Source organism: Eubalaena glacialis, unplaced genomic scaffold (assembly GCF_028564815.1).
Source record: "Eubalaena glacialis isolate mEubGla1 unplaced genomic scaffold, mEubGla1.1.hap2.+ XY scaffold_474, whole genome shotgun sequence".
Taxonomy (NCBI): domain Eukaryota; kingdom Metazoa; phylum Chordata; class Mammalia; order Artiodactyla; family Balaenidae; genus Eubalaena; species Eubalaena glacialis.
In genome coordinates, this window is record NW_026871378.1 from 100277 (window position 1) to 124764 (window position 24488).

General features: G+C 46.5%; 1 protein-coding gene across 12 annotated transcripts in view; it reads left to right on the top strand.

Annotated features, from left to right (window-relative positions):
- The window catches only part of LOC133083665 (protein O-mannose kinase-like), a 62851-nt gene that overhangs the window by 21770 nt on the left and 16593 nt on the right, over positions 1 to 24488 (top strand). For 2 of the 12 annotated variants that reach the window (XM_061179772.1, XM_061179784.1), the window contains exons 1-4: positions 21852 to 21887; positions 22495 to 22868; positions 23982 to 24075; positions 24247 to 24483. The exons of 3 other annotated variants lie outside the window; for them this stretch is intronic. The gene's annotated coding sequence lies outside the window, so the exon portion shown is untranslated. Of the gene's footprint in view, positions 1 to 21807; positions 21888 to 22035; positions 22059 to 22494; positions 22869 to 23981; positions 24076 to 24246; positions 24484 to 24488 lie in introns of those variants that run through there. 7 more of the 12 variants (XM_061179774.1, XM_061179773.1, XM_061179775.1 and 4 more) reach the window with 7 other exon arrangements.

Sequence of the window (24488 nt, forward strand, 5' to 3'; positions counted from 1 at the left end):
AGTCATCTAGCGTAAGCAGTTTCTGTATTAACAACTTGACTGGAGGGCCTCCAGTGTGCAGATTCTCTTGGTGCTGCACTTCGGCCCTCTCTGGAGCCAGGGCTGAGCCGGGAGCCTGGCCTCCTTCCCAGTGGTCGTCCTGTCTCTGCCTTCATAATCCTTTGGTTGGTTAGGATTTGGGGATGATGATACTGAGAGTCTAAAGAAGGGAGTGTGGTGACTTGTAATGTGATTTTGGCTTTGCGTTTCTCAAGGGACGAGCTTTCTGCTTTTCTATCACTGAGGAGCTGAGAGTCGGGGTTGCAGAGTGGGGGTCTCTATCTGCTTCGTGGGCACCTTCAGAAAGAGTGGAAGGATTTACCTAGGAGGTCTCTAGTCTGGTGGGCTCCCCCTGCACCACCCTTCCCTGTGGTCCCCCCTCTGCCGCAGGGATGGCCTGGTCCTGCTCACGTCCATGTTCCTCCTGGGAGAACTCAGCGGCGCTCCCTCCAGGGAGCTGGGGTGGTCGGGCATGTGTCCCTCCCTGAGGCAGGAGCCTGGGATCATCTCCGTGGAACACGCTGCAACCCTTCTTTCTCACTGCTGCAGAGTGACCCCAGGAGGAACCCAGAGTCCCCCCTCCCCACGTGCTGGGTGATGGGGATTACCCTTCCCTGGGGGGTCAAGGACCGGGAAGGGAAGTCTTGTCACGTTCTAGGTATGTTCCCCGTATGTCCTGGAGCTGGATCCTCTGCGCCTGGGCAGTTCAGGAGAAAAACATCGTTAGATTGAAGTGAAAGGAACCATAGACTCCTGGTTTGCCTCGGTGAGGTCCTGGGCTCTCTCAGTTGACCTAGATCTCGATCGAGTCGAGATCTCTATGGAGTCTAGCTAGCGCTCTGATACTGAAGCTTCTCTACAGCAACCCGGGCTGTCCAGTCCGTGTTTGAATACTTCTGGGGACAGCAAACTCACCACTTTACGGTACGGTCCATTCTGAATCTGGGTGGCCCAATTTGAAAGCTTTCCATATGTTTTCTACAGCTGCTACCCATTGGTCTTAAATTCTGCCCCTTAGAGACACGAAGTGCAATTGGATAAGATGGGTACAGTTTGCGTGTGAACCCTGTCTGGAAACATGCACCCAGTCATGTAACAAGCAAGCAGGCAAGCACACACATGAATGTGTAAGTATCAGAGTGAGCTGAGCCTGCTTCTCGACTCCATGTGTTATTTTGTGTGATTTTTCTCCCTTGGCTTAACATGCCAACATTCTTGCCCAGAGCGTCCCAGTGCATGCGTTAGTTTTCAAAAGATACGACTTTCCTTCCTGGCAACAGTGGTACATTTCAAGCACACTGGGCTGAATCTGGTAGGCCCAATTTAACTGGTTTATGCCGTTATGGAAATATCTGTGGGATATTTTGTCAGAGGACAGAGATGAAATTTGTGTTAATTGCCTTGGGTAAATATATTCAGCTTAAAAAAGAAAGGGAACAGTTAAAATTTCCCCTTGGTAAACTCGCCAGTAACATGACATCTGTAAACTCATAGCTCCTTGCCTGAAGGATAATTTTATTTAGTCCTCTTTTCTTTCCCTTTCTTGAATGGCCCAGGCTAGAGGGGAATTAATCTCCTAGGGTCCAGGAAGGAGTTAATTTTTTTTCCACAGTGCAGTAATACACACCTAAAACCATTCCGGAGTTTTGGGTAGAACTTGTAAGAAAGTCTTAAAACTTGAGAAATGAATTAACAAGCCGCCTTTTTATGCGGCAGCAACGTGCCTCTTCACTGAATGAATAGCACTTTATCCTCAGCTGCGTAATCGTGGGCAGAAATGTGGAGCCACCTCTGCATCAAGGAGGGTGCCTGTGTGTGTATGTGTGAGTGTGTGTGCCTGTGTGTGCGTGCGTGCTCAGATTAGAACAGATCCATGCAAATAAGATGAAAAGTCTGACCTAAACTCACAGAACCTTGAAAGAGAAGAATTTAGAATAAAACTCTATCTTCAGCTCACACCACTTAGATGAAGCCTTTGTTAAACTTCATTCTTACTATAGTTCTAATAATTCCTGCTGCCCACGTGGGGAATGTTCCATGTTCTGTTACTGAATGCAAGTTTGTGTGCCCGGCCCACAGTGAGGCCAAACAAACTGAAACTTTGGAGTTTGGAGCAGAGAAAAGTCTATTGCAGGGCCATGCAAGGAGATGGGTGGCTTGTACCCCCCAAACCCCCCCCCCCCCCCGAACTCATCCAAGCGTTGCAGCAAAGCACTTTTAAAGGCCAGGTGAGGGAGGGGCATGGTTAGTTGTTGCAAACTTCTCCGTGTTGCAATCCTTTGTTCTTGAAGCCGGTCAGTGTAGTTCAGGTTCAGATGTTCCTGTAAACCTCCAACAAATGTTATTCTCTGTTCTGCAACTTTTTATCTCTATATGAAAGGACTCTTAAAGGTCAGAGCCTCAGAATGGGCTCTCCTGTATATTTCAGGCTACAGGCAACATTCTTTTACAAAAGATGCAGAGCCAGCCTGACTAAGCACAGGCCTCAGGGCACAAAGGTTAAAGAAAAAGGAACAGATCTAATATGGAGTCAGATTTGTTCTTCCCTATTACAGTTCTAGCCTTCATCCTGCTCACTTCTTATTTTTAGGGCTGACTAATAGGTGTGTTAATATTTTTCCAAATCAAATAGCTGAAATATGACTGTAAAATCGAGACTACTTCTTGTGAAATAATGTAGACATAGAACAGTGATCCCTTTGTGCAGTCACTGTGATGTTTTACACAGACTAATTCCCTTAATCCTCGCAACAGCCTAAAGAGGTGGGCGCACCCGTTAGCTCCATTGTACAGACAAGGAAACTGAAGCTCTGAAGTCTCACCAGCTCACCCCGCTCGCCTCTGCTGAGGGGGAGCCCTGCCCGAGGCCCTGGCAGTTTGTCCTGGTGGCAGTTTGTCCTGAGTGTGGCTCAGTCACTCCTTGACATGGCCTCTCAGAGCATAGTTCCTAGAACTACCGTCCCCCTTGTAGTGACATCCTGCGTCTGTTGTATCAGTTAGGATAAGGCCAAGAGGTTACCACAAAGAGACTCAACAATAATTTTAGCGGCTTAAGGAAAAGAAGGTTTTATTTCCCTCTCACGTGGTCTGAGGGGACATCCAGGCGAGCAGGGCAGTTTTGCTGCCGGGAGTCCTTCGTGGCCTCAGGTTCCTATTCCTTCCAAGTCAGTGCTCTGTCACCTTTAGGGTGCTGTCGGCACCTGTGTGATGGGGGCTGGGTGGTGGCCGTGCTCAGATTCGGCCCCTGGGGATGGGAAGGAAGTGGAGGTCACCTGCCCTGTGTCTGCTTCGGCTCTGAGGCCTTGTCCGCCCAGGCGCGGCGTGTGATACCCTGTACATCTTCCATGGAACAGAGCTTAGTATCACCTGCCATGGGCACGGTGCCACGCCTGTCTGCAAGGAAGGAAGGGACATGCAATCCAGCCATGGTTTTAGGAAAAAGGGGAGAGCGGATTTTGGTGGGCAACCGGCAGTGTCCACCATGTGCATAAAAAAGAACATAATTATCTTGATAAAAATAGCATATCATCATTATAAGAAATCCAGCAAGTAAAGAAAGTATTTAAAAAAGAGAGAAAAAAATCACTCCTGATTCCACTGAAGCAGAATTTTTGTTTTAAAGTATCACCCACCCCTTCCATTAAGCTCTCTGATCTCCTCTGGGGGGATTACATCTCTCCCTGCAGGGTAGAGTCTGGAGGGATTGTAAAGCAGGGGCCTCTCCCTCCCCTTGCCCTGGGGGGAGGGGTGTGTGTGACCCAAGCTGGGTAAATGGTGGTGTTCCTTCCCAAGGATTAAGGAGAGTGACAAAGATTTAAAATGCCGGGGCTCATTTAATCCTGATGGTGGCACCTGAGCGGCATTCCTGGGTGAGGACTTTCTTGAAGTTGCCTTACTTCTCACTTATTTACTAGCTTGGCTTCCCAGCTCACAATCCCATGAGCTCCCGGTATCCTCGTCGTAAAACTCGTTTGGTTTGAGTTAGTCAGAACTGGTCCCTGTTGTTCGCAGCTAAAGATCTCTAACTGATAAACTTGCTATTTAGAGGAAATTTCTGCCAACGTTCGATGTATTTTCCTTCCATTGTCTCTTAATATATTTTTACATATTCAATATTTATATTGTTCATACAATTTTATACCCATTCTAAAAATAAGTGTTTTTCCTATTTCACCAAGATAGCATGGATGTTTCATGTTTATTAAGATAATTCACGTATTTTGTGTCTTAAATAAATGTTTTTCTTTATTAGGCCTCATTTTAGGAACACAAGGCTATTTCATTTATTAAAGGTCCTGAATATACTTGCATTAAAATTTAATTTTCACTTATTTTAAAATTTGTAACTACTTGCAATACCTTTTTAAATCCAAATATGCATATCCAAGTATACACTTTCTAACATCTAGGCGATTCAGGCAGGAATGCCAGTGTCTTATTACTAAATCCAAGGCCCCATGACTTTCCCTGGGTAATATGGCCATGATTATTGGCCAACATTATCAATTTCTGGTCTTTGCAGACATTCAGGTCTATTGGTGCATTGTCACAGGCTCTTATTTATCGAGTTGGCTTTCGGAGCCACGTTGGACGCTCCCCAGGGTCTTGGGCAGCCAGCGGGCAACGATTCTGGTAGCTGTGTGTCCAGAACCCCCCGGCTCTGACTGTTCTGGAGGGTAGGCTTCACTGGAGAGGCTCGAGTGCCTTTGAATTCTCCGCCCATCTGAGGATGAGCCTCTACCCACACTACCCGAGGAAGCCTGTGCTTATTCCTGGCCTGATGTAGCTTCCTGGGTAAGGATGGGTTCAGGGTCAGGTTAAACAGCCAGGGTCAAAGGTAGGTGGAGGCACCGGCCAAGGCTGACGCAAGGGTGGAGGTCACGGGTCAGACGCCTCGAGGAAGCAGGGTGTGTCGGGGCACCAGGTGCACGTGGGGCCTCACACCTGACCCCCTGCCATCCTCTAACCCTGAAAGGTCATGACACGCAGAGCATGTGCCGTGTCTCACCGGCAGCCCTCAAGGCTGCGGATCCCGGGACGTCTGGGCAGAGTGCGCTTACGTTGGTGCCTTGCTTTGGACTCCCTGCAGCTTCATCGCCCCCGTCTCTGCTCGTTCATGAGCCGAGGGTGTTGTGGGCAGGATAGTCGCCTCCGAAGATGCCCGCATCCTCATCCCTGGAACCCGTGGTATCGCACGTGGCAGAAAGGGCTTTGCAGATGTGATCGGGATTAGGGATCTGGAGACAGGGAGATCCTTCTGGACTATCTGGGGGGCCCAGTGTGATCACAAGTCTTCAAAGAGTCAGAAAAGAGATGTGATGAAGAGAACAGAGAACCAGATTGACGTGATGTGAGAAAAACGCAAGCAGCCATCGCTGGTCTCAGGAGTGGAGGCCGGAGTTGCGGGCCAGGGTGAAGGCGGCTTCTGGAGACTGGGGAGGTGAAGAGATGCTTCTCCCTGGAGAGGCTCCCTGTGTTCCAGAAGGATGCAGCCCCGGGAGACCCATTTTGGACCTATGACCTCCAGAACTGTAACAGAATACATTTGAGACGTTTTAAGCCACCAGGTTGGTGGTAATTTGTCACAGCAGCTGCAGGAAGTGGGCGCAAGCATGCTGCCGGGTTGGCCCTGCTTCCCGGGGTCAGCCTGGCTCAGGGGATCAGAAACAGAGAAGCCAGCGCAGAGGGTTCATGCAGAAACCCCACTTTCAGGCACCAATATACCCAAGAGCCAGAAAATCCTAGGGTTTTAGAAATGGGATATTTGAAGCCTCCCTCCTAAAAAAGGTGATAAAATTGGTGTTAAAATAGAATAAACTACTTCTACCGATAGAAGAAAGTCTCCTACCCTTGAAAGATAGACTCTTTGGTCAGAGTTCTATTTCAAACTGACTATTTTCATTTTCATTTGAATTTGGGACCAGGATAGTTTACAGATTATAATATAGCCACCTGAGTTTTCCAGGGCGTTTGTAGAATGTTCTCACTTACAGTACCATTAAATGGTGAAGGTGTATCATTATGTTTAACCATGAGCTTCACAAAGGAGCCACTTTTTCCAAAGTGAAGGTCACATAGTGTGGGAGGAGCTAACCATGACCTCTGTGCCCTGAAGCAGAAAATAAACCTGTCGACTTACCTTCCTTCCCCGCCTTCATCTTCTCTTTTTATCCCAGTAGCATTGCCTTGTTAGTGGTTAGTTTTATAGATTCCATTTCCTTTTTTTACTCTTGCTAACCTGAGAACTGACACAGTCAGCCACCCTTGAGGTCTGAGATGAACATTTATTCTTCTTCCGAATAGTCCCTCGTATCTGGAGAGAATGGAAGTGATGTGACGTTTCCACTGATGTGATGCTAATACCTAGTGCTGATGTTTAATGTGAATATATAGTGTTTAATGCCAATATATAATGTTTAATGCTAAATATAGTACTGATGGCCAGATTTTTTTTGTTGTTCTTGGCACACTTGTCTTTTATCAGCATGTTCAAAATGTTAAGCACACGTATGATATTGTTTGCGGTTCTTTAGGCTTATACCAAAAGTCCTCCCAAATATAAGAACTTGAAAATAAGGGAAATAAGCTTTGACCTTAAAATATGATATCAATCCATTGGGTCTTTGGGTCAGAGCCCCGACTGCTGCATCTCTTTCAAGAGGTGAAGGGTTCCCAGAATTTCAGTTTGAGGGTAGCCTGACTAAGTGAATATTAGCCTATGTACCTGGAGGAGGCTGGCTCTCAGGTGGAGACACGGAAAAGGACAGTCTTGAGACAGACATAGGAATTGCCTCTCTACGCTTTGTCCCCAGAACTGAGGTGGGTGGCTGGCAGTGGTAGCCAGTGAAATCCAAATAGTTGCTCTGAAAAGACTTATGAAATGTCTGCACCCGCCCTTGTTCTGGTTTCCCAGCAACGTTCCGATGATTACTTGGCTTCCTGTGTAGCAGATCCTGCTACTCAGGAGACTATGCTGGTCCCTGTGACGTTATTTCCCATCGCAGAAGAGGAACTGGTGCTCTGATCACGCCCAGCACGGGGACTAGGTTAGTCTGAGTCTCTTGAGTGATGACTTGGCCCCTGCCGGTTAAATCAGGTTTCCGGGTGTGCAAGGCCAGTGCTCCACTGGGACTCTGGGCTGCGAGGCCCCCTGAGGGGCGGCTGGCCAGACCGCGTCTGGTGGCCACACGCTCGCGTCCGCACACTTCCCCGCTCGTGGGCGCTGGGACAGGGAAATGAGGCGCAGATGGTGTTGGGAGTTTGTGGCCACACCTGCCTTTAAATCTTGGCTGTCACTTAATAGCTGCTTGACCTTGGGCACATAACGTTCCTGAGCCTCAGTTTTCTTCTCTGTAAATTGGAGACACTACCTATGTTTTAAGGGTACTTGGAACATAGTGAGCTTACAAGAAATTTTCGCTGTTGGTATTCCTTTAATTAGCTAAAGGCATCATGAGATGCTGTAAACAGCTCATTTCTTCCTTCATTTATATGAGAATATTTCATCTTGTGTTTCATTTTATTTATTGATTGATTGAAGTATAGTTGATTTACAATGTTGTGTAAGTTTCAGGTGTACAGCCAAGTGCTTCAGTTGTATATATACATATACACGTATATATTCTTTTCAGATTCTTTTCTATTATAGGCTATTACAAGATATTGAATATAGTCCCCTGTGCTATACAGGTCTTTGTTGGTTATCTTTTTTGTATACAGTAGTTTGTTCTATGAGAATGTCGATTGGGCTCCTCTGTGCCACGCTCTGCAGTGTGGATTCCTGGGAAAGAGCCGTCCCAGGGCAGGCAGCGTAGCCTCGCGACCTGATTCCTCTTGCTGCCTTGTTGGTTTTTATGTTCTTTTTCTCATCTAATGAGAAAAAAGAGAAAAAAAAGATGATTAAATAATTACTTAAAATTATTTGAAATGTAAGCAAAATAGCTTATATTGAACTTAAACCAGAATTGGTCAGTCAGCTTTAAATCACAGAAAGAAAGACTTCAGTACAAAATTTATTTTTTGCTAGTTGAGGACTTACTCAGTGTTGGTACCAGCATGTTAAGACACTCGGCTGTAGCAACATGTTAGCTGCTTTCTATCTTTACGTTGATTGCAACAGGGAATTTGTTTTTATAGCTATTAATGTTTCTGTTGAAATTAATATGCTAAGGGAGACATTTAATGATCCATAAAAATGTTGACTTTATGTAAAAGAAACAGCCAAAGCCAATTAGCATGTATGAATTTGCATCTGTAGTCCGGCTTGTTAGCTGTAAATGTGTTTTCAATGTGATGCATGGTATTTTTTGACTATGTGATATGGTGAGAAGAAATGGCTGTCGTTTCAAATTTAACCTTTGAGGTGGCAAATAGAATTGTGTTGACTGTTACAGTCTATGTGTTTTAGGTAAAATATTTGTGTAGTTATTGATTTCACAGTGAAGACAGTGCTCTCCATGCTTCTTCAATCAGAATCCTTCTTTGTGTGTGAGGTGGGGTGGGTGGAGACAGGGGGCTTGAGGTTTTGGCTGGGGCTCTGGGGTGTGTAGTTGGGTCTCCGTGGAGGACCAGTTACATGGTCTCCAGGGTGGTGTTTACAAGGAGGACCGGGGGCCTCCCGAGAAAGGGTGTAGACTGGGCAAGATGGCCCTGAGGGTTAGTGATAGGTGTCAGCTTTGGAGGGTGAGGTGGGATTTACGTCCACACGCTGCCCTCTGTCTGGCCTGGCCTGGTCTGGTGAACTTGGCCCGAGTCCCAGCGGGCAGTGGCACTTTTCAAAACAGATGGTGAGGGTGTGATCTCCTGCACTGTTGGTGGGAATGTAAATTGGTGCAGCCACTATGGAACACAGTATGGAGGTTCCTCAAAAAACTAAAAATAGAACTACCATAAGATCCAGCAATCCCACTACTGGGCGTATATTGGGACAAAACTATAATTTGAAAAGATACATGCACCCATGTGTTCATAGCAGCACTATTTACAATAGCCAAGATGTAGAAGCAACCTAAATGTCCATCAACAGATGAATGGATAAAGAAGATGTGGCACATGTATACAGTGGAATATTACTCAGCCATAAAAAAGAATGAAATATTACCATTTGCAGCAACATGAATGGACCTAGAGATGATCATACTAAGCAAAGTAAGTCAGACAGAGAAAGACAAGTATCATATGATATCACTTATATGTAGGATCTAAGAAATGATACAAATGAACTCATTTACAAAACAGAAACAGACTCACAGACATAGAAAACCAGTTTATGGTTACCAAAGGGGAAAGGGGGGAGGGATAAATTAGGAGTACGGGATTAGCAGATACAAACTACTATATATAAAATAAAGAAAATCAACGACAAGGACCTACGGTATGGCACAGGGAACTATATTCAATATCTTATAATAACCTATAGTGGAAAATCATCTGAAAAAGTATCTATATGTGTGTGTGTGTGTATATATATAAAATGGAGTCACTTTGCTGTACACCAGAAACGAACGCAGCACTGTGAATCAACTCTACTTCAATATAAAAAAATAGACCCCCTTCCCCAAATCACAGAGGGTGTGCACAGTGAACAGCGTCTGGGGGTGGGGTGGTGGGAGACGCTGAAAGCACAGGGCGGTGCTGCGTGTGGCCCGTGTGGATGCGGCGGGGGGCGTGGAGGGTGGTGCCCCCCATTTGGGACTCGGTGAGTCAGGGCAGGGAGCGTGTGTGTGGGTGACCAGCCGTGCTCTGGTGGCAGCAGCGGGTTGTGGAGATTGCGTTGCGGTGGCCGAGGACCCTGGGGGGGCCTGGGAGGAAGACACGGAGAGAGCCTCGTGTAGGTCGTGGGCACCAGCCTCGAATGGAGGAACCAGTGGGGACACTTGCGGGTGGCCGAGTTCCAGCAGGGGGAGAGGGCCGGCCGCACAGCTGGGTTCCTGCTTCTGGCAACCCCCTACGTATTGCCCAGGCCCCGTGCCGTCTGGGAAGACAGTGCTGCAAACCCCTGGGCGTGTTTTCTTGGGCGCCCTGGCCCGGAGGCTGAGGTCACACAGCCTCAGGGTGTCTGCACAGGGCTGTTGTCACAGCGCCGCAGGGCCGCCTTCCCTGCAGGCTGAGGCTCAGATTCCTCATCAGGGCTTTTGCTGCGATGGTTTGAAACATGGGACTGAAACCTCGTCCAGGGAGCCGCTCTGCCGGCGTGTTCCTGGGCCCCAGCCAGCAGCCCCAGAATCATCTGGGGAGGACGGAGGAAGGGTGGTCCCCTTGGGGCCCCGAGAACACATATCTGGGGCTCTTGAAGTGGGCGGGTGGAAGGGAGGGTGGAGACAGGGAATCCTAGACGTGTTCCCTGCCACGCTCCTCAGCCGCGTCCGTCCGTCCGTCCGTGGATGGGGAGCCGCCTTAACCCCGCCAAGAGGCTCCAACCCGTGCCGTCCACCGGTAGAGATGCACTCTCTTGGATTGCACAGCGTTGCCCCAGGTGGGATAAAGGTGCTGTTTGAGAGTGAAGTGGCCCAGTTGAAATGCTTTTAGCTAGAAGCCCTTCTCCCCTCTCTGAACTCCCTTTAGCACCCCAGCTGTGGCCCACGTGCTGGGCACGTTCCGTCCGGTGGTAGGAGTATTCCTCCGCGTTTCCATCTCCCCTGATAGATTATCGCCATCCGAGGGCTGCTGGGACCAGGCCTTACTCATCTTGCTTACTGTCAAGGACACCTCTTCCCCATAGCTTTGGGACTGAGTTTGGCTGCATGTAATAGAAAAACCTGAACCTCCAGATTGAAATGTGGTTTATTTTTCTCGTGCGGCAAGACGTGCAGAGGATGTAGTGGTCCAGGCTGGTGCCCAGTCCCCCGATGGTGCAGCACCCCTATCCTCAGCTTTCTGCTCTGCTTTTCTCTCATTCTTAGGTCTAGAAATGGCTCTTGTACATCTAGAAATGGTCCTTACGTGGCCTTCCCGGTAGTAAGAAGGATGAATGGCGACATCAAAAGGTGTGGGCCAGTGGAGTGTGTTTCTCTTTTTTTTTAAAAAAGAGACTTTATTTTTATTTATTTATTTGGCTGCATTGGGTCTTCATTGCTGCGCGCGGGCTTTCTCTAGTTGCGGTGAGCAGGGGCTACTCTTTGTTGCAGTGCACAGGCTTCTCCTTGCGGTGGCTTGTCTTGTTGCAGAGCACGGGCTCTAGGCACGCAGGCTCAGTAATTGTGGCTCGCGGGCTCTAGAGCACAGGCTCAGTAGTCGTGGTGCACGGGCTTAGTTGCTCCATGGCATGGGGGATCTTCCAGTACCAGGGCTCGAACCCATGTCCCCTGCATTGGCAGGTGGATTCTTTTTTTTTCTTTTAAATTAATTAATTAATTTTTGGCTGCGTTGGGTCTTTGTTGCCATGTGCCGGCTCTTCTCTAGTTGCGGCGAGCGGGGGCTACTCTTCGTTGCGGTGCACGGGCTTCTCATTGCGGTGGCTTCTGGCAGGTGGCTTCTTAACCACTGCGCCACCAGGGAAGTCCAAACAAAGCCTCGCTTCTCTTGTTCTTAGGAAAAGGACAGCTTTCTTCTGCCCACACCTCCCTGGCCAGAAGTAGGCCATCCTTAGCTGCAAGAGAGCCAGGGAAATGAAGCTGCTTTGTTATGGAGGGTATGTTGCTGCCTGGAGCAAAATTGGGGTTCTAATGGTAATGAATAAAGGAGAAGGTAGGCAGCTAGCGTTGAGAGACATGCTGCCACGTAGAAAAGACTCAAACAAACACTTGCCAAGTGAGTGGTTTTAATAGCGGACGGGAAGCTCTGTGCTAAGAGGGAGGGTGAAGGTCTAGACCCTGAAGCACACGGGATATTTGGGGTGGCTGCTCCCGCCAGCACCAGAAGACTGTTTGGAGGGTTTAACTCTTGGAATTCACTGTCTTCCTGCAGTTTTCCTTTTTTCTTTCTCCAGCTTTGATGAGGTAATGATGGACAAATAAAATTGTAAAATAAAGTGTGCAGTGTGAAGATTTCATATACTTGGTGAAATGATCACCACAGTCAAGTTAATTCCCACATCTACCACTTCAGAGTTACCTTTTCTTGTTTTTTTTTGTGGTGAGATTACTTCTTATCTACTCTCTTAGTAGATTTCAAGTATATCATACACTATTGTTACCTATAGTTCCCATGCTGTATCCTCAGAACTTCATTAATCTCATAACTGGAAGATTGTACCTTTTGACCAAAATCCCCCTCACCCAGAAATAAACATTCTACTGTTTCTATGAGTTTAAGGGTCTTGTTGTTTTTTTTAGATTTCACATGTGATACTGTACAGTATTTATTTCTCTCTGACTTATCTCAATTCGCATAATGCCCTCTGGGTTCATCCATGTTGTTGCAAAAGGCAGTACAGTTCACCTTTGAACAGCCTGGGGCTTAGGGGCACTGACCCTCCACGCAGTTGAAGATCTGCCTGTCGTTCATAGTCAGCTCCATTCCTCGTATTCGCGGGTCCTCAGGATACAGTTCTGCATCCACAGACTCAACCAGCCTTGGATCCTGTAGTACCATAGTATTTCCTGTTGAAAACAATCTGAGTATAAGTGGACCTACGCAGTTCAAACCCACGTTTTTCAAGGGTCAACTCTACTTCCTTCTTTTGGATGGATGAATAATATTCCATTGTGTGTGCGTGGGTGTATTTCACATTTTCTTCATCCACTCATCCATGGATGGACACTTAGGTACTTAGGTTGTTTCCATATCTTGCCTCATGTGAATAATGCTACAGTGAACATGGGGGTGCAAATATCTCTTTGAGACAGCAATTTCATTTCCTTTGGATACATAGCCAGATGTAGGATTGCTGGATTGTATGGTAGTTCATTTTTAATTTTTTGAGGAATCTTCACATTTTTTCCCACAGTTGCCACTCCAATTTGTGTAACTACCGACAGCGTTCCCTTTCACCACATCCTTGCCAACATTTGTTGTCTCTTGTCTTTTTGATAATAGGTGTGATAATAACAGGTGTGAGGTGATATTGTGGTTTTGATTTAAATTTCCCTGATAATTAGTGATGTTGAACATCTTTTCATATATCTGTGGGCCATTTGCGTGGTTTCTTTGGAAAAATGTCTATTTAGGTCCTTTGCCCATTTTTAAATGAGGTTATTTTTTTTTGCTATTGAGTTGTAAGGGTTCCTTATATATTTTGGATATTAACCCCTTATCAGATACGTGATTTGCAAATATTTTCTCCCATTCTGCAGGTTGCCTTTTTTAAAAAATTTATTTAATTTATTTATTTTTCGCTGCATTATGTCTTCCTTGCTGCGCATGGGCTTTCTCTAGATGCGGCGAGTGGGGACTACTCCTCTTCATTTCAGTGCGCAGGCTTCTCATTGCAGTGGCTTCTCTTGTTGCGGAGCACGGGCTCTAGGCGCGTGGGCTTCAGTAGTTGTGGCACGTGGGCTCAGTAGTTGTGGCTCGCGGGCTCTAGAGCACAGGTTCAGTAGTTGTGGCGCACGGGCTTAGTTGCTCCGCGGCACGTGAGATCTTCCTGGACCAGGACTCGAACCTGTGTCCCCTGCATTGGCAGGCGGATTCTTAACCACTGCACCACCAGGGAAGTCCCGCAGGTTGCTTTTTAATTTTGTTGATGGTTTCCTCTGCTGTGCAGAAACCTTGTAGTTTGATGTAGTCTCACTTGTTTATTTTTGCTTTTGTTACCTGTGTTTTTGGTGTCAGATCCATAACATTATTGTCAAGAGCTTACTGCCTATGTTTTCTTCTAGGAGTTTTATTGTTTCAGGTGTTGCATTTTAGTCCTTAATCCGTTTGAGTTGATCTTTGTGAGTGGTGTAAGAAAAGAGTCCAGTTTCATTCTTTTGCATGTGGCTGTCCAGTTTTCCCAACACCATTTATTGAAGAGACTGTCCATTCCCCATTGTATGTTCTTGGTGCCTTGTCAAAAATTATATGCATGTACTGTATATGCATGGGTTTATTTCTGGGCTCTCTGTTCTATTGATATGTGTGTCTTTTTTATGCCAGTTCCATACTGTTTTGATTACTATAGCTTTGTAAAATAGTTTGAGATCAGGCAGTGTGATGCCTCCATCTTGGGTCTTCTTGGTCAAAATTGCTTTGGTTATGTGGGGGGTCTTTTCTGGTTCCATGTGAATTTGAGGATTGTTTTTTTCTATTTCAGTTAAAAATGCCATTGGAATCTTGGTAGGGATTGCATTGAACCCGTAGACTACTTTGGGTGGTATGGACATTCTTACAGTTTTTCTGAAAATATCTTAAAGGAATGGGAAATTTCTGATTTGGGCCAGATCAGGGCCTTGGTGTTGTTTAATGCACCCAGGGTTGAGTAGCTCATGGTCCTGGCTGGTCATAGCAGCGGAGCCTCAGGACTTAAGAACTTGTGCTTACTTCTGACACATCTTTGTAGGATGACAAGTATCAGCATGTTAAGACTCCTCTTGCCAACATTGCCTCGTGGAGGGTACTGGATGCCTGTGCCAGAATGAGCCGCACTCTCTGACACATTCTCACCCTCTCTCCAAAGCATTCATGCACATGGTGAGATTAAATGAATTACAAGTCAGAGAGACCTGTGATTGGAGCCGGGGCTGAAGGTGAAGTGACCACATGACAGGTATGCCGTATGGTCCTGTATACTTGCTAGAAGTCGGGGACACATTTAGCCCTGAGCTTTGTGTTACTCAGCAAGTAGAGGGAACGAACCCTCATCCATGAGGCAAAGACAGACAGTTACTCAGGAGAAGCTTGATGCTTTCCAGTGCTGAGAGATCTTGTAGGCAGGGAGGGGACCTGTCAATGGCCATAACACTTCAAGGCGGCTTAGGATGATGAGAAACTTGGGCTACAGAAATCCAGGTGAGAGGGAAGAGATTCCTTCCTGTTCGTGGTGGTCTGAGAGGGCTTCCTGGGGGTGGTGACAGTTGCAGAAGGGACAGGGGTAGAGAAGGTGAAAATAAGTCCTTCATTCAGAGCAGAGCTCTCTTGCAGGAGGCAATCTGGGCAAATTTAGAGGCGGCTAAATGGTTTGGACTTTACCAGATGAGTAGCGGTGAAATGTGAGATGTTGGGCGCAGGGAAGTGACAGGGTCGAAGCAGTGTTTTTGAGAATTACTAAGTGCTCATGATGGGAAGACACTGCATACCATAATTGCCGGTTCATGTAAAATAAAAACAGCACATTGATGGCGAGAGAAAAAGAAAAGTGAATCTGTTCAGTTAGATCACTTGGAGAACACAGATGCGTTTCCTGTGACCATGCATTTCTGTTGATAGGGCGTAGGAATTGTGCACATTTATTTCAACGTCAGTCTTTGGCTTCTACTTTGTAAACAGGAAAATGGATAAGAAATGGCCTGTGACGTTCTGGACCTTTCAGCCCTCATGAATTGAGTCTGTCGGCTCTGGGCTCTGAACTCCAGGCAGACAGTGTATTACTGAATGCAAGTTCATGTGCCCAACGCACAGTGAGGCCAAACAAACCAAAACATTGGAGTTTGCAGCAGACAAAGGTTTAGTGCAGGGCCAAGCAAGAGAATGGGTGCCTCGTGTCCAAAAATCCCCCAACTCCCCGAAGGGTTTCAGCAAAGCATTTTTAAAGGCCCCGTGAGGGAGGGGCGTGGTTGGTTGGTGCAGTTTTTGGTGCCGGAATCCTTTGTTCTCGCAGCTGTCCATGTAGGTCTGGTCACTGTGTTCCCGTAAACCTCCAACGAGACAAATGTTATTCTCCGTTCGGGTCAGGTCATGCATGGCCAGGCTGTCCTGTGTATTTTAGGCTACAGGCAACACTCTTTTACAACATTCTTTTGCAAAGCCAGCATGACTAAGCCCAGGCGACAGAGCACAGAGGTTGAAATAAGAGGAACAGATCTAAGATGGAGTCAGGTTTGTTCCTCCCCATTACCAGTGTCCCCACCATGCTGCAGCCTGTGGCCAGGGAGGACAGGCAGGGCTGTGGTTGGGCCCCTTGGCCACGGGATACTTGGGCCCTGCCACATAACGGTGCCAAGGCTAGACTAGGGTAAAGTGTGAGAAGCTAGAAATGACCTCTAGCCTTGAAGAAAGTAGTCTACAGAAATAAGGCCTAGGTTGGTGGTCCCTGGATGACCAAGCTGGGGTTGTTGCTATCTTGGTCCCAATCAGGAGTATGGGGGACTGGGGCCCAAGAATCAGGCACCCGAGCTGGGCCCGCTGGCTGTATGGTGTTACCCCAATACCCAGACCACATAAGCGGAGGCCTGAGGGGACTGTGGAGTGATGGGCCATGTTTTATTGGGGTTCTGGGGTGGTGATGACTTGACTTGCTGTATTTGTCAAAACCCACGTAACCGAACACATGGAGTCTGGAGGCCCAGCAGTGAAGTCACAGCCCTGAAAGGTCACTGCCCTGCCACCTCATCAGGAGCCTCCTCCTGTACACCTCTAGGGTCCCTCTGACCCCCCAGAAGAGGCGGCCGTCGTGTATAGGCCACGTCAGCAGCGACACCGTAACTTTGTCCCTTGCTTCTGTCACACGCAGTAATATTCTCTTGAAGCTGAATTGCATGGGACACATGGCAGTGGCTTCCTCCAAGGAAATCAGAGTTGCTCCTTAGCTGCCCTGTGAGCTGGCGGTGGCACCAGAGGGTACAGGGAAGTCTCCCCTGGCTGTGGGGCGCGATGGGCTCCGTCCCCTCCTGCTGCCGGCGAGGCCACTTGTACCGAGGCCCAGCCGGACCTGGAGCCCAGGGTGTGGATCTCATGTCCTGTTTCTATGTGATGAATCCTGTTCTGAAAGAATGTGGGCGTTTCGCCCGGACCCCAACCCCAGGGCTTGTGAAACTCCATCCTTATGGCCACGAGCGCCAGTGTCATGTGGCCGGGGCAGGGTGGTCATGAGGCTCGTGGTCACGGCGAGCAGAATCCCTTGAGATCGCTGCACAGGTCACTGGGCCAGTGGAGCCGCTGGAGGAACAGACTGGACTCGAGTCTCTGCTTCGCACTAATCAGTTACGTGACCATTAGTGTTGACTGAGCTTTGGTTTCCTCGTGTCACAAATTTGGATGATGACACGCTTAGCTTTGAAGTGATGAGGCTCCATGAGAAAGTGCAAAGCCCTGGGCACCGTGCTGGGACCAGTTAAGGCTCCTCCGTTCCTCGTTTGCTAGAAGAGATTATGTCTTTTTTTTTTTTTTAATTAATTTTTATTGGACTGTAGCTGATTTACAATGTTGTGTTAGTTTCTCCTGGACAGCAAAGTGAATCAGTTATACATGTACATATATCCATTCCTTCTTAGGTTCTGTTCCCATATAGGTCATTACAGAGTATTGAGTACAGGTCCCTGTGCTATACAGTAGGTCCTTATTAGGTATCTGTTTTATATATAGTAGTGTGTATATGTCAATCCCAATCTCTGCGATTACTTCTTAAAATGATGATCATACTGCAAACTAACATCTGTGCAGTGCTTCTCATATGCATCATCTCATTTAATCTTCACAACAGTCCTGTGAATTAAGTATGAACCTCCCTCTCTTTATCCCCACTGAGGCTCAGATGGCTAAGTCATCTGCCTCAGGCCACGCAGCTACCGAGAGGGGACCTGAGGCTCCAGCATGAACTGCTGTCTCTTAGTCATTTACAGTTAGCAGGAAAGGACCAGGTGAACCTGTGTATTTGGAGGTTGGAGGAGAGTATAAGGTGGTGTAAAAGAGAAATACTAATTTAAAATACTAATACTAATTTAAAAAAAGGAAAAAGTTTGTACTGTGTTATCAAAGAAGAAATGAAAGAAGAAAGGTGTCATGAAAAAAAATTGTACAGAAAAGTTTTCATAAGATGGCATTTACTCTCAGAAACTACCTCGTCATTGTCCCCAAACTGATCAGATTCAGGGCTGCTGACTCAACAAAGCTCGTAAGAGACTGTTTAATAAAAAGCATAATGGCAGTTTACTAATTTACACTGAGAAATGTAACAGGCGGACCAAGCAATTGCATCAGCCTAGCCACTTAGCATTTTCTGCCTGAAGTTTAACTAGGTGGCAATTCATTTATCAAAAGGTTGCTTAGTGAGTATGGAATCAGGTGAGGAGGCCCCATGATTCAAGTGTATCTTATTTTGATGATCCTAATGAGGGCCATCTCCTGATGGGCAGCTGAATACAGAGACCTGGCAGTGCACTTTTTTCATTGGACTAACAATTAAAATGTGGTCTGTGGAGGGGCTGTTAGCTCAAAATTATTTATCCAATAATACTTTCACTGTGTTGCTATCTGCACTGCTGGCGCATAAACAGTGGGTAAAACTGCTGGTGCCTTAGCACAAATCAAGGCAGTGGTACTGAGTAGTCATTGTATTCTTCACTGCCATGCATTCACTGAACAATGTACTTGATGAATCAGTAATTATATATTTTATTCACAGCACTCACTGTCTTTTCAGTATTTTGTGTGACTGAATGGAAGTATGCCTAAACTTTTTGGTTGTCTTGAAGAAAAGCATTTGTGCAATTGTGTTAAGTTGTGGCCCAAACAGGCCACTCTTCTTGGAATGCCATTTGTACTTGAACAGCTGAGTGTTTGTTGCCAGGCATAAAATTTGAGCTTTTGAGGGAAAATTTTAATCTACCCCAGTCAGCTTGACAGCTTCCCGCTACCTTCTGATGAAATCAAAGTGATGATATTAATGAATTATTAATGAATTATTAATTATTGAATCAATAATGAATAGTTAAATGTATCCACAATTGGTGGATCCGTATAGCTCAACGGACCAATATTTTCCAAATGACCCATCTATGATATTAGCATGAATGCATAAACAATCCATTCACATTACCAGATGTAACAGAACACAAAAAGTACATTGATAGGGTTGCAGATTCCACACTGCAACTAACCTTTGAGAAACCACCACTTGTCGAATTTTGGTGTAATATTGAAGAATATCCACAACTTCTTAAAAGACTCCTAAAATCCTCCCTTTCTGACTATATAACTGTGTGTATGAGTGGATTTTCTTCATGTACTTCAACCAAAAACACCATATTCCAACAGATTGAATATAGAAGCAGATAGGAGAATCTGGAAATCTTCTATTAAATCGGACGAAAGAGATTCGCAAAAATGTAAAACTGCCATTTTCCTGGTTGGTTTTTTGGAAAATATAAGTTTCATAAAATGTTACTTTTGTTAACATGTAATGAGTTTATTGCTTTATTAATGAATTAACAAAATTTTAAAATCTCAAATATAGCAAATAGCACTAGCTTGGACCCACATAAAGGAAATCTGGAGCTAGAGAAGAGAGTAAGACACTACTGTCTCTGCCCTCAGGGATCCCAATTTTGAGAGAGACCAACAGTATGCTACTCCCCTTAGTACCCTGAAAATGATTATTTGCTTGTTGAAGAAGTACTATTTGGGAACACAGAAGCAGGAGGGATTATCTTTCTGATGGAGTCAGGAAGGGTTCACAAAGGAGGACAAATTTCGTTATTTATATCCTTTAGTGAGGCCTTCAACTCAATTCTGTAATTGGTTATATCCCAGATATTAACTTATAAATTAGTAAGAGAGTCCAGAAGGTTTCCCTCTGGAAGTTATGTTATAAAAAGCAATGTTTTTCAAATTGGGTTGTAACCCATTAATGGGCAAGTCAGTGTGTATGGACAAGCTTTAAAAACAAAAAAGTATATATAATAGAACTTTCAACTTCACTGAATTCTCTCACATTTTATTTCTTTCCTTCTACTTGATTTGGTCCACTCTAGCTTTTTTGCCCAGCAGTTATTGCGATATAATCGACAAGTAATACTGTGTAAGCTTAAGACATACAATATGATGATTTGATATATATTGTGAAATGACTACCACGTTAAGATTAGTGAACAGATCCTTCACCTCACACTTGAGTGTGTGTGTGATCTCTCTTAGCAAATTTCTAGTATATAGTACATGCTCTAATATTTTAAGGTGGAAGCTTAGATTGATCCAAGCTTAGATGATGATTTTTTCCCCAATATAAGCATTTAATGCTATACATTCTGTTTTTATTCAGCTCAAAATATTTTCTAATTTCCCTTCTTGAGACATCCTCTTTGAGTCAGGGATTATTTAGAAGTGTATCATTTAATTGCCAAGTGATTGGAGATTTTCCTGTTATTCTCTATTATTATTTTCTACTGGTTACTCTAGGAATTATATACTACGTATTCAACTTTTTACAGCCTATTTATATCAATATTTTATCACTTCAACTGGCATGTAGAAACCTTACCACGGTATAGGTCTCCTGACCCCCACCATTTATGCTATAGCTGTCTTATATATTACCTATACTTACATTGAAAACCCCATCAGACAATTTTATACTTTTTGCATTCAACCACCAAACATATTTTAAAGAACTCAGGAAGAGTGGCCTATTACATTTACCGAGAGATTTACTATTTTTGTTACTTTTTTTTCATTCCTGATGTTCCAAGTTTCCTTCTGGTATAATTTCCCTTTTGCCTGAAGAAATTTCTTTCAGCAGTTCTTTTAGATTAGTTCTGCTGGTTGCAAATTCTGTTTAGTTTTCCTCAGCTGAGAATGTCTTTATTTCATCTTCATTCCTGAAAGATGTTTTCGCTGGATACAGAATTATGAGTTTACAATCCTTTCAGCACTTGGGAAGTGTCACTTCCTGTCATTAGAATGGTCGTTCACCTACATGTCATCTCTCTCTGGCTGCTTGCAAAAATTTTATTTTGTCTTTAGTAATTTGATTTTGATGTTGTCTGGGCCTGGATGTCTTTGGATTTACCCTATTTGCTCAGCTGCTTGAATCTGTAGGTGTCACCAAACTTGGGAAATCTTCAGCCATTACTTCTTCAAACATTTTTTCAGCCCTTTCTCTTCTGTGGGATTCTCAATGCAAGAATGTTAAACCTTTTGTTCTTGTCCCGCAGGTGCCTTTTGTTCTTTTTTTTCCCTTTCTTTTTCCTTTTTTTTCTCTGTTGGTCAGATTAGATCATTTCTATTAATCTGTCTTCAAATTCACTGACTTCTTTTCTCTGTCATCTCCATTCTACTATTGAACCAATCCAGTGAGGTTTTTTGTTTTGGTTATTATATTTCTCAGTTCTAGACATGGGCATTGGAAGGGCTGCAGCCTGTGAATTATTGTGAAGCGATGGGAGTTCCCCGAAACCCACTGGAAAGTTGAAACACCAGATGTGGATGGCTGTGGCTCACGACAGGAACTGAAGACACTGAGAGATGCTGAGAGATGCGTGCGTGTGTTTTGTGCGTTCCTCCGCATTTTTCCGCATTCACCTAGTGTTCTTCCAGGATGAAGTCACGCATAAACAAACGTGGACGTCTAGCACGGGCACCCCCGGGGGCCTGTAAAAGCACAGAGCGCTGGCCCCAGCCCCGGGTCTGGGATGGAGCCCGGAATTCGCACTTCTGACAAGTTCCCTGGAGCTGTGAAGCTTCGGCACCTGGTCTGGTCTGAGGACCGCCCTTTGGAAGCACCGCCTTGCGCTGAGCAGGAGCTTTCTGCAGCGTCTAGATCGTACAGGTCCTCTCCGCACCCGCACCCGCACCCGCGCCCGGCTGCGCGTCCGGACTAAACACATCACCGCCCTCACGCGCTGGCAGAGAAGCAGCCGCCACAGGACACAGCCCGGTGCGCCGGGCCTGCTTCCGGGTGCGCTCCGACTCTGGCTTTGCGTTCCGGCGACCGACCTCCGGTTGCGCGGCGGCTGGAGGACGACACCAGGGCGCACCCTCGCGCTGGTCCTGCTGGGCGCGCTTCCGGCCGCGCAGGCGCAGGAGGCCGCGTGCCAGACCGGGGGAGGGGACCGCAGGTAGGGGCGACGGGCCGGGGGAGGGGGCGGCAGGTAGGGGCGGCGGGCGGGCGCGGGGATAGCTGGGCTGCGTCCTGTCCGGCGCCCGAGCTGGACGTGAGCCGACGGACACGCCGCCGGGACAGGCTTCAGCTCCTGCCTCTGTTGGTGCCGCGCTGCGACCGCCTCCAGGTCTGGAATCCTCTGCTGCCACTTTTTCAAAAGCAGGGTTTAGCCATATTCTTTGGTGGTCTTGTCTTCTCCACCCTTGCTTGACCTTTACTATAGAACCTTAAGGCTAAGTAGGCATCCGGAATATTGAAAATAATTAATGTACCTGTGCTTTGTTGGCAAAATGGGATTTCTAACCAGAATTGTATGGGCGGGGGGGGGGGGAACTAATTCATTTCTTCTCTGGTTGTGTAAAATATTCTGTAGCTGGCAAAAACCAATTTTGTTCCATTGCTTTTCTTTTTTTAAAAATTAAGCTGTGAGTGTATAGCAGTGGAAACCACTTTTTTCCTGTTGCCAATTTTTTCTTATCATTGTCAGAAATCCTTTGTGTCTAAACAGTGCCTGAATTTCTCCTACCCACCTGGACCTTCAATCGTTATTTCTTAATTTGCAGAAGCTTTCAGTGTCGTTTTGCTTATTTCTGGACGAGAACATTTCCTCAGCCATACAGCCTCTTCCCTAGCTCTGGGCAACCTACTCCAGAAATATGCCTTTAAAAGAAAAAAAAGGGGACTTCCCTGGTGGTCCAGTGGTAGAGAATCCGCCTTACAATGCAGGGGGCGTGGGTTCGATCCCTGGTCAGGGAACTAAGATCCCACCTGCTGCGGGGCAACTAAGCCCGCACGCCACAACTGGAGAGCCTTCGTGCCGCAAAGTGCAAAGCCCACGCCCTGGAGCCTGGGCACCACAACGAGAAAGACGCCCGTGGCCGCAACGAAAGATTCTGCATGCCGCAACTAAGACCCGATGCAGCCAAAAACAAATTAAGTAAGTAATAAATCTTTTTAAAAACGACCCTCAGGTGATGGAGTGGGTGAATGACTTCTTTAAGAAGTGGGCGGGACTTCCCTGGTGGCACAGTGGTTACGAATCTGCCTGCCAATGCAGGGGACACGGGTTCGAGCCCTGGTCCGGGAAGATCCCACATGTTGCGGAGTAACTAAGCCCACATGCCACGACTACTGAGCCCCTGCTCTGCAACAATGGAAGCCACTGCAGTGAGAAACCCGTGCACTGCAACGAAGAGTAGCCCCCGCTCGCCGCAACTAGAGAAAGCCCGCGCGCAGCAATGAAAACCCAACGCAGCCAAAAATAAATAAAGTAAATAAAATGATTGAAAAAAAAAAAGACCCCATGTAAACCTTCCACATGTACACAGGAAGTGTGTGCAAACCTGAATCACCAGTTGCGGTATAGTCAATCCAAAAGAGCGAAGTAGAGCGTCATGTATCTGCTTTGATAAACCTCAAAAACATAATGCTGGGCTTTTAAAAAAGCAAGTCATAAGAGGACTGTGTGTCCTGCATCCCCGATACAGAGGGATTCTACACCATTTTATATGAGGGACTTGAGCATCCGCAGATGTTGGTATTCGCAGGGGGTCCTGGAACCAATCCCCTGCGGTTACTGAGGGACGAACAGTACAACACTGCTTGTATTGATATAAAGTTTGAAAACATACATGTATTATGTGTTGTTATTTATGGGCACATACTCATGTGAGAATAAAAAGCATGCGTGGAGATTATTAAACTTCAGCATGCACCCCTATGTCACGTGTGTTAACACAGATGTCTGGGCTCCACCTCAGAGTTTCTGATGCAGTAGGTGTGGGGCAAGGACTCAAGAACCTGCATTTCTCAGAAGTTCCAGGTGGCGCTGCGGCAGGTACAGGGACCACAGTTTGAGAACTACTGACATACCAACTTGAGGATGGGGACTACTTCTTGGGATGGAGCAGAATAGGACTGCGAGGGGTACCTGGCTTCAGCCATGTTTGTAATATGTTATTTCTTTAAAAAAGAGGATGCAGTGTTACTTGACAGAGCTGGATGGGTGCTAATGATCTTACGTTTTAACTTTATGCTTGAAACATTTCAGGAAAGAAAAAAGATCCTAGTCGGTGAGGAAAATGGATTGGAAAAGAGAAAGCAGTGGGAGAGTGTGTAGGAAAGCGTTGCAGAAGCCCGGGAAGGTGATGCTTAGACCAGGGCGGGGGAACGGAGGCGGGGGAACAGGGGCAGGGGGGTCGGGTGTGAGCAGATTTGGGAGCTTTGCGGGGACAAGTGACTGTCGGTGGCGACTGGTTGGTCTAGTGGTTACAGGGAGGGAGGAATCAAGTCACCTGGGTGTGTGCCCGTCACAGAGGGGAACCCTGTGGAGTGAGCATGCTGGCGACCGGAGAGACAGAATTCAGGTACGGATGTTGCAGACCTTGAGGGGCCAGCTGAGCGAAGTGTAGGAGAAAGAGCCAGGCCACAGAAGAGACTTGAAACAATCAGCGTGTACACAGCCGCCAGAGCCACGTGCGGGGACGAGACCGCGTGGAAGGCGTGGAGTGGAAGGGGGGCCCACGACACCCAGAGGGATGCCGTCACCTAAGGTGGG